Below are 11,936 nucleotides of genomic sequence, written 5' to 3' on the forward strand. Positions count from 1 at the left end.
CCATGCACTTTCCTAATTTTTGACAAACTGCAGAGGAATGCCTGCACATAATGTCCACAGCTAAAGAAGATTTGCACATCAGACACATGCAACAATTCAGGCCAACATTCTTAACTCGTTGTAAAAAGAACTATGAAGACTGCTGCCCTCTTGTGGCAATTAAGATTTTCAGACACATACAAAGGACAAGAAGATTATCAATATTTCAAGACATGTTTTTGGTGATTATGATTAGAATTTGCAACTTTTGTTTGAGGGCCTCTCTGCAATTTAGCCTTGGCATCATCATGTATAAAAAGAAACCACTGAATCAGAATGTAAATCACACACCTTTGTTGTCCAGCAAGATGAAATTGTATGCTCAATAATAAGTTCAATCATGTGGCTGTTGTTCTATTGTGTGGTAAGTTTTACCACGTGGTTAATAGTTTGGTAAGTTCAACCATGTAGGTAGTGTAAGCTTGGAGCAAGTTCGAGGGTGCACATTTAGTCGACTACTGACCAGCATTGAAACTCAAAAGACTGGTTTGGAAGCCCATTCACTTTCGCTATAGTGTCACTGGTTCCCCTTTGCACTTGACACATGTAAGCATGGAACAAGCCATTGGGACCACGGAAGAAACCATGCTCATGGGGCTGGTTCAAAATGTAGTCAACCAATGATTGACCAGCCTGGGGTTCGAGTGCAAATGGTCAACCTTTAGTTAACCATGGTGCAAACTCGAAGTTGCTCTAGGATTTGATGGACACCATTTTTCAGTCCAAAGGTAGCACAAAGCTATGTACAGTCCGGTCTGGCACCCTGTATGCGCACATTGAACCAAAGAATGTCTTCTGTAAGGTCTCACAACTCTCCCAATACACAGCCCCCCTCTTTGTTCAAACATTGAACCATATGGGTAGTTAAACCATGTGGTTAGTCAACCTGTCTGGTTTAGGTCAACGGTATGGTACTGCATCCAACAAACTTGTAGTCTGAATTATTTGGGTTGAATAAGAATAAGCAATGAACCCTCACATAGTTTAAAAATAATAATAATAATAAGCGCCTTTTAATTTTCGAATTGATACAAAGCGCTTAATACGGTTATTAATTCTCATAACAAACATGTTTATGTAAAGTCTTAAAATACTAGTGAAGGGTGTCAGATTTATAACATTTTTGATAAACTGTGAATATGTAAATAAACTTCTTGTATCCCTTGCCATTTTAGTTCATAGTTTTTGTTAGAATTTTGACCTGTCTGAATGTTTTAACTACACCAATGAAAGTGAACATATTCAATGGCACCAATGGAGCCCAAAAACAGACCTTAAGCTGAATCCATGGTTTAAAAAAAGGATCTAATCAGGTTAAAGGAACATTTTGCAGTTCATGGAACCCAGAACCAGTTGCCACCTGACCCCGAGCATCTCTAAAACCCCTCCCATCCCCCCCCCCAAAAAAAAAAAATAAAAAATAAAAATAAATAAATAACTAACAAGTAAATAAAATAAAATAAAAAATATGTACAAATTGTAAAAAAAGAAAAGGAAAAAGAGAAAATCAAATTATGTAAAGTCTACATCGTAACTCTGCAACTTGGCCTTATTATTACACACTTTCGTTATCGCTAAATTACAACAAATAATGCACAAAGTGTTCCGTCTGAGCATTAAAGTTTAGAAATAATTGAATTGTTTTTTTCTGATCCAGGACCCAATAACCAGTTTGGATGCACAGACATTGTTTATCAAATGGCTTTAATTGGGCCTTCCTTTTTCTTCACCCACTGCTTGCCCCCCCCAGGCCCCCCCAGGCCCCCCCAGGCCCCCCCCCCCCCAGGTTGAGAAACTATGGAAAGCCATAAATGCAGACCAAAACCAGATTGGTTGGAGCATAGAGCATGGAGGTAGCTCAAACGTTAATTTTGTTTACTCAAATTGAAAGTTTGCAGATAATCAGATAATATTGGATTTTGTTAAAAACCAGTGCGGTTTGTTTATTAAAAGAGACGTTGGGGGGCGGGGCGACACCACGACTGGAGGTTTAGCGCCCTCTGTTGTCGAGAATAAACATAAACCGCGTGTTTGGAATTTTGCAAAAGTGACGACCGCGGACCGGACCAGAGGGGAGATGGAACTCAAAAACTTCGGGAAAAACAAAGGTAAGCGAACATTAAACTTTAGAAAGTACAGTATATTAATAGGAAATGTACGTGCATGGTGCCGATAATATATAAACTGGTGAATTTTTGCTGTTTTTGACTGAAGACTGGCCGTGAACTTGGTGGTTGTGTGAGCATGGAGCTCCGGAGCTAGCTGTGTGTGAGTCACTCGGTTCGGTACAGACCACGCCTCCATTCGTTGCGACTTGAGTACGCGACCGGGTCCAGACCTCCAGGCGTGTAAGGTTGAAACAATTTTTAACCACTTATTTTCATATCATTACCTGGTGGAGGAAGCTGAAACTTCTTTCATATTTAATTTACCTCAATAAGATATCCCTTTTTGTAAAAATAAGTGAACAAGTGGTGGCGCCATACGGAAAGTTATCCGGTGGCAAGAGCAAACTAAATGGTTAAAATGGTGTTTATTTTATTTCAATAGCTTGTATCGTAGGAGGTCCTGTTTTCGAGGTGTCCCTAAAATCGTGGCAAATCTTTTACCTCTCTGTGCGCGATGTAAACAGTCCCTAGATAAAAATTGTGTGGTTTTATTTGCCAAGCAAAGAGTCTCCTCTCCCTTGACCAAAACTTAGAAACACGTAAGGCTCCACTGGATATTTGCACTTGTAAATGCAAAAAATTTGGTACTTTGGGCATTTCTACTAGGTACAAAAATATGTCATAATGTTGAGGCCATATAAAAATATTTGCCCACCGAAAAAGTTTCATCAAACACTATTTCAATTCACAAATCATGATGATCAAACCATGTGACTGAATATTTTGCTGAGCATTCTGGAAAAAAAATACAGAGGCTTAAAGAAGCCATGTGCCTTATATCATTTTCTAATATTTTTGGAGATTTATTTTTTTAACCCTCCGATCAATATTATTATTAATATTAAAATTTAAACGATCAGCTTGTTCATTCAATTATCACTGTTTATTTATACGCTTTATTATAAATTTTAAGAGAAAAAAAAAGGGGGGAAAAATAAATAAAAATCAGATTTGAAAGCCAATGATTATTCACACTTTTTTTTAAAATTATTTATTTTTGTAATTTTTTGCAAATTACCATGGTTATTTTAAAATTTCATTAAAAAATATTTTGAATAAAACGAAGACAACTGCTGGCTATAGAGTAATACACAGAGTCTCAAAGAACACTTGTAGTCACTGTAGATGTTTCTTCCATGTATGGCTCACCGGGAAACTATGCTTTCTTGTTTGCCGTTAAAACAGGAAAAACTCAAAACAAATGGGGCCAGTTGAAGTCATCGAAGATCGGTGTGTAGTGTGAATATTTCAATGTCCATCAAGTTTTAATATATGTTTGCATACTTCATATTAACAAAAAAAGGTAATTAGGGCATCGGTTGATGTAAGGCATCATTATTTTTTCCCCATTCTAAGAAATGAACCCTCACATAGTTTAAAAATACTAATAATAATATTTTTTTTAATTTTCGAATTTTTGATACAAAGTGCTAAATACGGTTATTAATTCTCATAACAAACATGTTTATGTAAAGTCTTAAAATACTAGTGAAGGGTGTCAGATTTATAACATTTTTGATAAACTGTGAATATGTAAATAAACTTCTTGTATCCCTTGCAATTTTAGTACATAGTTTTTGTTAGAATTTGGACCTGTCTGAATGTTTTAAGTACACCACTGAAAGTGAACATATTCAATGGCACAAATGGAGCCCAAAAACAGACCTAAAGCTGAAGCCATGGTTTAAAAAAAGGACCTAATCAGGTTAAAGGAACATTTTGCAGTTCATGGAACTCAGTACCAGTTGCTACCTGACCCCAAGCATCTCCAAAACCCCTCCCATCCCCCCCCCCCCCCCCCCCCCCCCCCAAAAAAAAAAAAAAATAATAATAATAAAAAAAAATAATTAAAAAATAAATAAATAAATAACTAACAAATAAATAAAATAAAATAAATAAAAAATATGTACAATGTAAAAACCTACATGTAGCGTGAATTTATATTTTTGTTCCCCATTTCAGGTACACCTCAAGTCTTGAAGATTCAAGCAAGTCAATTTTAAAGAGACATAAGCTGCACAATTAACCGCTACAATGGCAACTGAAAACGTGCGTTTTATGTCAATAAACAAACGCTAATAAATATAATAAAGAAATATTGGAATTTGTGAGGTGAATTTGTTTAAAACATAGTTACCAAGTATTTTATTAAAATTAGTATCAATTCATTAGAGTAATTTTGTTTACTTCTCTGTTTATTATGAAGCAAATTTTAAACATTGCCAAATATCTCTAAAAAGTTCCGCACAAAAAACTGTTTTTTTTTCCTCCTTTTTTTTTCTCCTTTTTTTCCCCCTTTTTTCCCCTATCTTATCAAACAAATATTAATAAAAGTTAAGTTTAAAACATGTATGTAACCTTGAACAATGAAAGAATATAAAAAAGGCCATCAGAACATAATTTATTTTAACCTTCTCTGAATTAAACCCAATATATCCCCGGGTGGACGTCGCCGCCAGGTGTTTCTTATTCGGTCTGTTTTTTGTGTATCACAGACTGGTGGTGTCCACATTCATCAGCAGCAACGCTTGCTGATACGCCATTTTTAAGTCAGGGGACACGACCATTGAATTGCGCAGACACGGTGTGTCGGATAGTCTTGGCGGGTCCGGAAATAAGAGAAACAGAGCGCCCGCTACGTTCATTCATTACAAGCGTGTACAGTTTTTGCCAAGCGTGCATAGATCGGATCTGTTGTCGAGAATAAATATAAACCGCGTGTTTGGAATTTTGCAAAAGTAAAAAAAAAAAAATAATAAAAAAAAATAATAAAAAAATAAATAAATAAATAACTAACAAATAAATAAACTAAAATAAAATAAAAAATATGTACAATGTAAAAACCTACATGTAGCGTGAATATATATTTTGTTTCCCCATTTCAGGTACACCTCAAGTCTTGAAGATTCAAGCAAGTCAATTTTAAAGAGACATAAGCTGCACAATTAACTGCTACAATGGCAACTGAAAACGTGCATTTTTTATGTCAATAAACAAACGCTAATAAATATAATAAAGAAATATTGGAACGACATAATATGTCCGTGTTTCATGTGTTAGAAAAACTGGGCAAAAAGTACATTTTTATTTACGTGAATTATTTCAAAATAGTTCCATTGGAAAGCTGACAAAATTCTGCATCATGCACTTTGGTTTCACACATTATATTGAAAGAAGGAGCACCCTCCAGTATTTTTGAAAATAATCCTTCTTGTGGCAGTCGACAAAATGGACGTTCAGAAATTTAGATGTGTCAATATCTGGTCCAGAAAACGCATTAAGTAAACTCAATTTTTCACAGTTTTCATGCAGCTTTTTCAAAGATATTTTATTTTCTATGGATTTATTAATCTTTACTCGTCTGGAAAGCTGAATCCTTGATTGATTTGGACAAGGTTAACGTATCAATTGGTGAGTTATTCACAGCTACCTTTCACACACAAACAGATAGGCCTACGTTTTACAAAACTGCCATTCTGACAGACTCGCTATCGGAATGTTTAAAGTCAACTCAGCTCTACTGTTTTTTTCCCCGCACAAAGTGGCTGTGGCTGTGTGTTTGGCCATCATGATGTAGGTATGTGACAAAAAAATGAAAAGTGAATGGATTTCAATGAAACTGAAACTGCTGGAAAGCTCTTGAAGAGACCTTTCAAATGACACCAAGATCATCTTCTCAGACCAGTAATTAGAAAGTTATTTAATATTTTGTGTCGCCAAATCAGCCTTATTAGCGTCCAATGGACTTCCATTGAAATCAACACAAAAGTGAATCGGACTTTGTGACCGGAATGATGCGAATAAAAGATCTACCAGAAATGTTGTAGTTTCCTTGTTTCTTGTTCAGTTTTCATGAATTTGGTATCTATGGAAAGCTTAGAATAGGCTTAATAACATTAAACAGTAATAATTAAATCATCAGTTGACCACCCACCCACCCAACTGCCTGTCAGCCTACAAACTTATCCACCTACCCACCGCCGAAAGACCCACCCGACGTTCCCACCGCCCACCTCACTACCCACCATTGCATCAGGATCAAACTTAACTTACAAGTAGTTTTATACTTGGTTGTGAAAGCCTTACTCTGCTATTTGGTATTTTTGTTCCATGTAATTTTTCTTCAGTTTCTTTTAAATATAATCTTATTCTGACTGAGTGTTACAGATGGGCTTTCTCTCCCCCTTATCCTGTTCCTTTTGTTATGACATATTTGTTGGTCTTTAAGAACATCTGTGGTATTTGGCAAAACAGGTCAGTCTGTTTCACAATGTGTATTGTTAGATGTTATGCAACAGTCGTAATGTAACATTGTGTCCTTAATGTGTTGACACTCTAAACTTATTATTAAGGTGCAGTGGACACAATGTTTGGTATAATTGCACACAATGTTTGGTATAATTGCCCACTGCATTGTGTGATGTTTCTAGCCTATAAAATACTGGGTATGCCTCTTGCTGGGTTACACTCATCACTCCGCCACCACTGAGTCAGCCAGGGGCTCTGCCCAACTCATACATTGATGGGTGTCACCACTCCAACCGTCGGCCACACCATTGTCCAGTATTGGTGTTTCAGCCATATTCCAGTTATAGAGAGAGTCAGTCACAACTGTGCTCTTTCTCCTTCAAGTTGATGGCTTGAACCAACCGGTTCTTGCACAGAGACAGTCAGTCAAACTGTGCTCTTTCTCCTTCAAGTTGATGGCTTGAACCACCCGGTTCTTGCGCTCCGATGGCCTAAAACCCACGCCCGGTTTTGAGGCTCTTCCTAGATGGCCTAAACCCATGCCAGGTTTGAGGCTCTCCCCAGATGTACCAATCTAGTGCCAGACGTCAATTTAGAAGAGGCACCGTGTAACCAGCACATCAAACCCAGTCATCAAACTTCCGGTAGCTATAATCTTAGGGTCTCTCATTTGAATTGTATTAAATCTGCCATGTACATTATTAATGGTTCTATTGCTTTAAATATTGTTGTTTGAGTAAAATAAATTATCATCGTGAATATAATCGCTGGTTTAGGTTTCACTCTTCCTTGTCAAATGTCTCTGTCGTGCCTTAGTTCCTTTTTGACATTGTAATGAATTAGGCGCACGTAACACTGAGTATTAAAAAAAAAAAAAAAAAAAAAAAAAAAAAAAAATGTTTTTAATTATTTTAATTATTTAAATTTATTTGTTTATTGATTTATTTAATTATTATTAATATTACTGGTTTTATTGACAGGGGGTGGGGGGACTTCCTAGTTACAATTAAAACTATTAAAAACACTAAAAAAAAACCAGCTGACTTTGTTTACAGTCAGATATTGACTTTCATCCAATCAGGAAGAGGCATTACTGTCATGTGACCACAAAATGGCCGCCCACTACATTTTCCATGTGTATTGTTAGTTTTAAAGTCGATTTAATATCTACAAACATCGTACATCGAACAGGGATTCCAACAAAATATTAACAGTTTTCAAATAAAGACATATTCAAGAAACCATGGATCAAGTAAGATGGTGTAAAAACATCAATATAATTGTTAAAAATAGTACCATTCTCGGCCGATTTTTTTTTGTTTTACCTTTGTGACATGAATTTAACGTTGCAATTTTTTTTTGACGGCTCAAAAAAAAATATGAACGCAACCACAAATTGCTTTTAAACTTCACATTTCAACTCACAATTACTCACTAAACATCAATTTCAAGGTAGAAAGAGTTAGGTTTTGCTCCTTCTGCCTAGGCACAGGCAAATACACATCAGGACCTCACAAATTTAGCACCCTAAAAACTTTTCACTTTGCAAACTCGACACCACTCAAACTCGGCACTCTGCAAACATGGCACTTCGCAAATTTAGCACCCTGCAAACTTGGCACTTTGCAAATATGCAGCACCCTGCAAACTTGGCACTTTGCAAACGCAGCACCCTGGAAAAGCACTTTGCAAACTCGACACCTTGCAAACTTACCCCTTTGAAAACTCGGCACCCTGCGAAAGCACTTTGCAAACTCGGCACCTTGCAAACTTGCCCCTTGGGCCTTTGAAAACTTGGCACCCTGCAAAAGCATTTTGCAAACTTGTCACCCTGCAAACTACGCACTCTGCAAACATGGGCCTGGCACACGCTCGACACCCGAAATGTGGACCCTATACAAACTCGGTACCGGCCTATTTTTGACTAACAAACTCTGCACCAAGCAATCAGTACTGTTCGCTGGAAGTGCTTAGTAGCTCTGTAAACGCTTTTAATGGCAATAGCCCACTAGTTATAGTAGCCAATAAGTCTTTGTAACCGCTTCTTACTTTCAGAAAATTCTTTGGGAGATTTTGTTTCCGTTTCCATTAAGGTGAAATGCGGTGAAATTTTTTTCAGTTTTTTAAGATAATTGTTTGGTTGAAGCATGATGAAGGAAGAGAAGGAGTTCGAACGACTGCCAAACCGCATAGTAACAAAAGAAAACCCTGACAATGCCCTTGTCTGACCAGTGGGAAAAGATAGGAGATCTCCTGCAGGACGGCCGATTAACGAGCGCGATTAGGTCTCTTTGTTAATATTTTGAGTAATTCCCTTTAAACTTGATTTTGCTGCTAAATTTAAAGCATTTTTCATTAATTGTATTTCTGCTGTATTTTATAACAACTTTGGTATTAAACGGAAATATTAAGCTCTCCATCCTTTTTTTAATTTTCATAATAGGCTTTTATTTTCATAATATTTTGACTGTCTAATAATAACAGATGCTGAAGACTCTACCAAGGAAGCTTTGAAACCACTTACAGGGTACAGGGAGAGTTGGACATGTTCAAGTAACAGGAAGAGGTAAGCACTCTAGTCTTATCTTGATTTTTTATTTCATGAACACAGGCCTGTTTGCTTTGTTTTTAGGAAAAGATTATACTTGTGTAAAGGAGGCAAAGTCTTCGGCTTATTTTGATCAAGAAGAGGGTGTGGTCATCATGGATGTGATCTGAGATGGATTCAACTAAAGAATCACTGACTGTCTGTCACATTTTGCTGGAAGACCAGAAAATGTTGTAAAGGCACATTTAGATACTTGAGTAATTTGTCTTAATATTGTATAAGATTGTAAAGTTTGATTATGATTATTTGTTTTAAAGACACTGGACACTATTGGTAATTGTCAAAGACCAGTCTTCTCACTTGGTGTACCTCAACATATGCATAAAATAACAAACATGTGAAAATTTGAGCTCAATTGGTCATCGGAGTTGCGAGATAATAATACAAGAAAAACACCATTGTCACACGAAGTTGTGTGCTTTCAGCTGCTTGATTTCGAGACCTCAAACTCTAAACTTGAGGCCTCGAAATCAAATTCGTGGAAAATTACTTCTTTCTCGAAAACTACGTCACTTCAGAGGGAGTCGTTTCTCACAATGTTTTATACTATCAACCTCTCCCATTACTCATTACCAAGTAAGGTTTTTTACTAATAATTATTTTGAGTGATTACCAATAGTGTCCACTGCCTTTGATTCTGTAACTTGTAGAATTTGATATCAAGAAACTGTGATTGTGAATGAAGTGTAGTTCAGCTTCTTTCATGGATGAAAGACAAACAGAGCACATCATAAGACCTAGAATTCCAGTGACTACTTGAGCAAGACACTTGCCCTTAATTTCTTATAACTATGAATAGTGTGTAACAGCTTCTTTCATGGATGAAAGACAAACATAGCACAACATAAGACCTAGAATTCCAGTAAATACTTGAGCAAGACACTTGCCCATAATTTCTTCTCTACACCCTGGAGTAGACTGGTTCAGTGGCAAAATCCCATAGAAAACTTTTACTAAAGCTTTAAAAATATTAAGTTTGACAATTCTAGATACTTGCTAGATTTAATTTGGCCGTGATAGGGACCTGAATTGCTGTTGTTTGTTCCAGAAAACACGTACAATCAATTGAAAACAGGATGCACAAACCACATGGTGCCGAGTATCCTCCTCTTAGTACACGGTCACCCACTGGCATGGTGGTCCATGCAGTATGCACAGCACTAATGTACACAACACAGTCGTCCAAAGTCCATTCTGACCAACACTCCACACGCTGTGATTGGCCATTGATGGATGTTAATAATTCCATATTCATGACCTATTGACTAGACTTCAATGCAGTACACGTTAACGAACGGAGTAAAGAATTGCCGCACGTTGTGCATAATGCCTGCAGACTGCACAATGTACAGCCTTGGAGGAATTCTAATAACATGGACAACCTTTGCCAACAGAGGGCGTTGTGGGGCAAAGTTCTTTGATTTATTTATCGATGTGCGTTGTTGACTGGTCGTTGATTCATGAAGATTTTGTTGCAAACGGAGTTCAAAACATGTTCAAAGAACCAAGAACCCCTAACCACAAAGTCATTAAAGTTGTTGTTGATGGAAAAGGGATAATTTAAGGTAAAAATTAAGATATAAAATCCTCCAATTTAAAGGGCTTCACTTTTGTGTTTGTTTTTTTTTCGAAAGTTTTGTTTTGTGTATAAATACATGCGGGCTAGTGAAAAATCTGCGGGCGATCGAGAATTTTGGTTGACTCGCCCGCCGGGCGATTGAAAAAACAAGTTTAGGGAAACCCCTGGCAACCAAAATGGTTTTAACAGGAATTAAATAAATTACGCAGTGGTCATTTTTATAATGTTCATGCATCATGAGCATCCAAATTTGCAGCAGCGCCATATGTTCATCATTATATATAAATTGAGTAAAAGCCTGACTTCCAATATTGTTTATAGCGAATAGCAAAATATCAAGAGAGGGCGCTGTTGAACCTACACCATTGTACAAAGATATAGGCTATGCGTGCGCACGTCGTGCATGACAACATACACCGCGGTAGAAAATGCCCCATCTGTCTACCCATAGTTAAATTAGAGCATGTAACACCACAATCGCATTCCAAACTGCATCATGGCAATGCAGTAGTAGGTCTAGTTTATGAGTACCAGGAATAGTTTACTTGTCATTGTCCCATCATACTCTGGGTTACTTTCTTTGTGTTCTTCATGGCGATCTTTGGATGGAGGTCTACCTCCATTGTCGAAGGATTTGCCTGATCCATATGTTTATGCTGGTTGTTTATATAACACATGGATATACAGACTGGATCCTTATGCTGCATCATAGTAAAGCGTTGCTATAAACAAAGCAGCAGTTTACTTGCAACGTTGCGCTGCAATGTCACAAAGATTTGACAGGACTTTGCAAAGGCTGGAAACACGTTTATGCTGGTCTTTTACTGCTTTGGGTTTTTAAAATAATTTTTCACTGATTACGTGATATTTTGATGATTTTCTTTACAGCAACCATCTAAAAAAACATTATTTATGATTCTACACCACTAAATTGCATAAACGATGAGCCGCTGTGCTCCTTTAATGTGCCATACAATCTGCCGTTGTTCAGAATCTTATATCGTAGTCCAATATGGGTATATGTTGGACCTCTCGCAATGCCATTTTTAAAGTAACCTTTCGACCCACTCATATTTCCCAAATGACCAAAGCTAGGTCTTTTAACGGCCGACCAGGTTGGTGTCTTTATTGAGTCATCCACATTGTTTAGAAGTTTTAATTTTTAAATGTTCATAGTGGGGGGTCAGTAACATGGGTCTGCCTCAGTGCCCCCCCCCTCCACCATACACTGGTTAAGCATCTAAAGGGTATTTTGAATATATAAAACCATGATCAATAAATGATTGGAGTTTTT

The sequence above is a fragment of the Asterias rubens genome, chromosome 2 (genome assembly GCF_902459465.1).
Source record: "Asterias rubens chromosome 2, eAstRub1.3, whole genome shotgun sequence".
Classification (NCBI taxonomy): Eukaryota; Metazoa; Echinodermata; class Asteroidea; order Forcipulatida; family Asteriidae; genus Asterias; species Asterias rubens.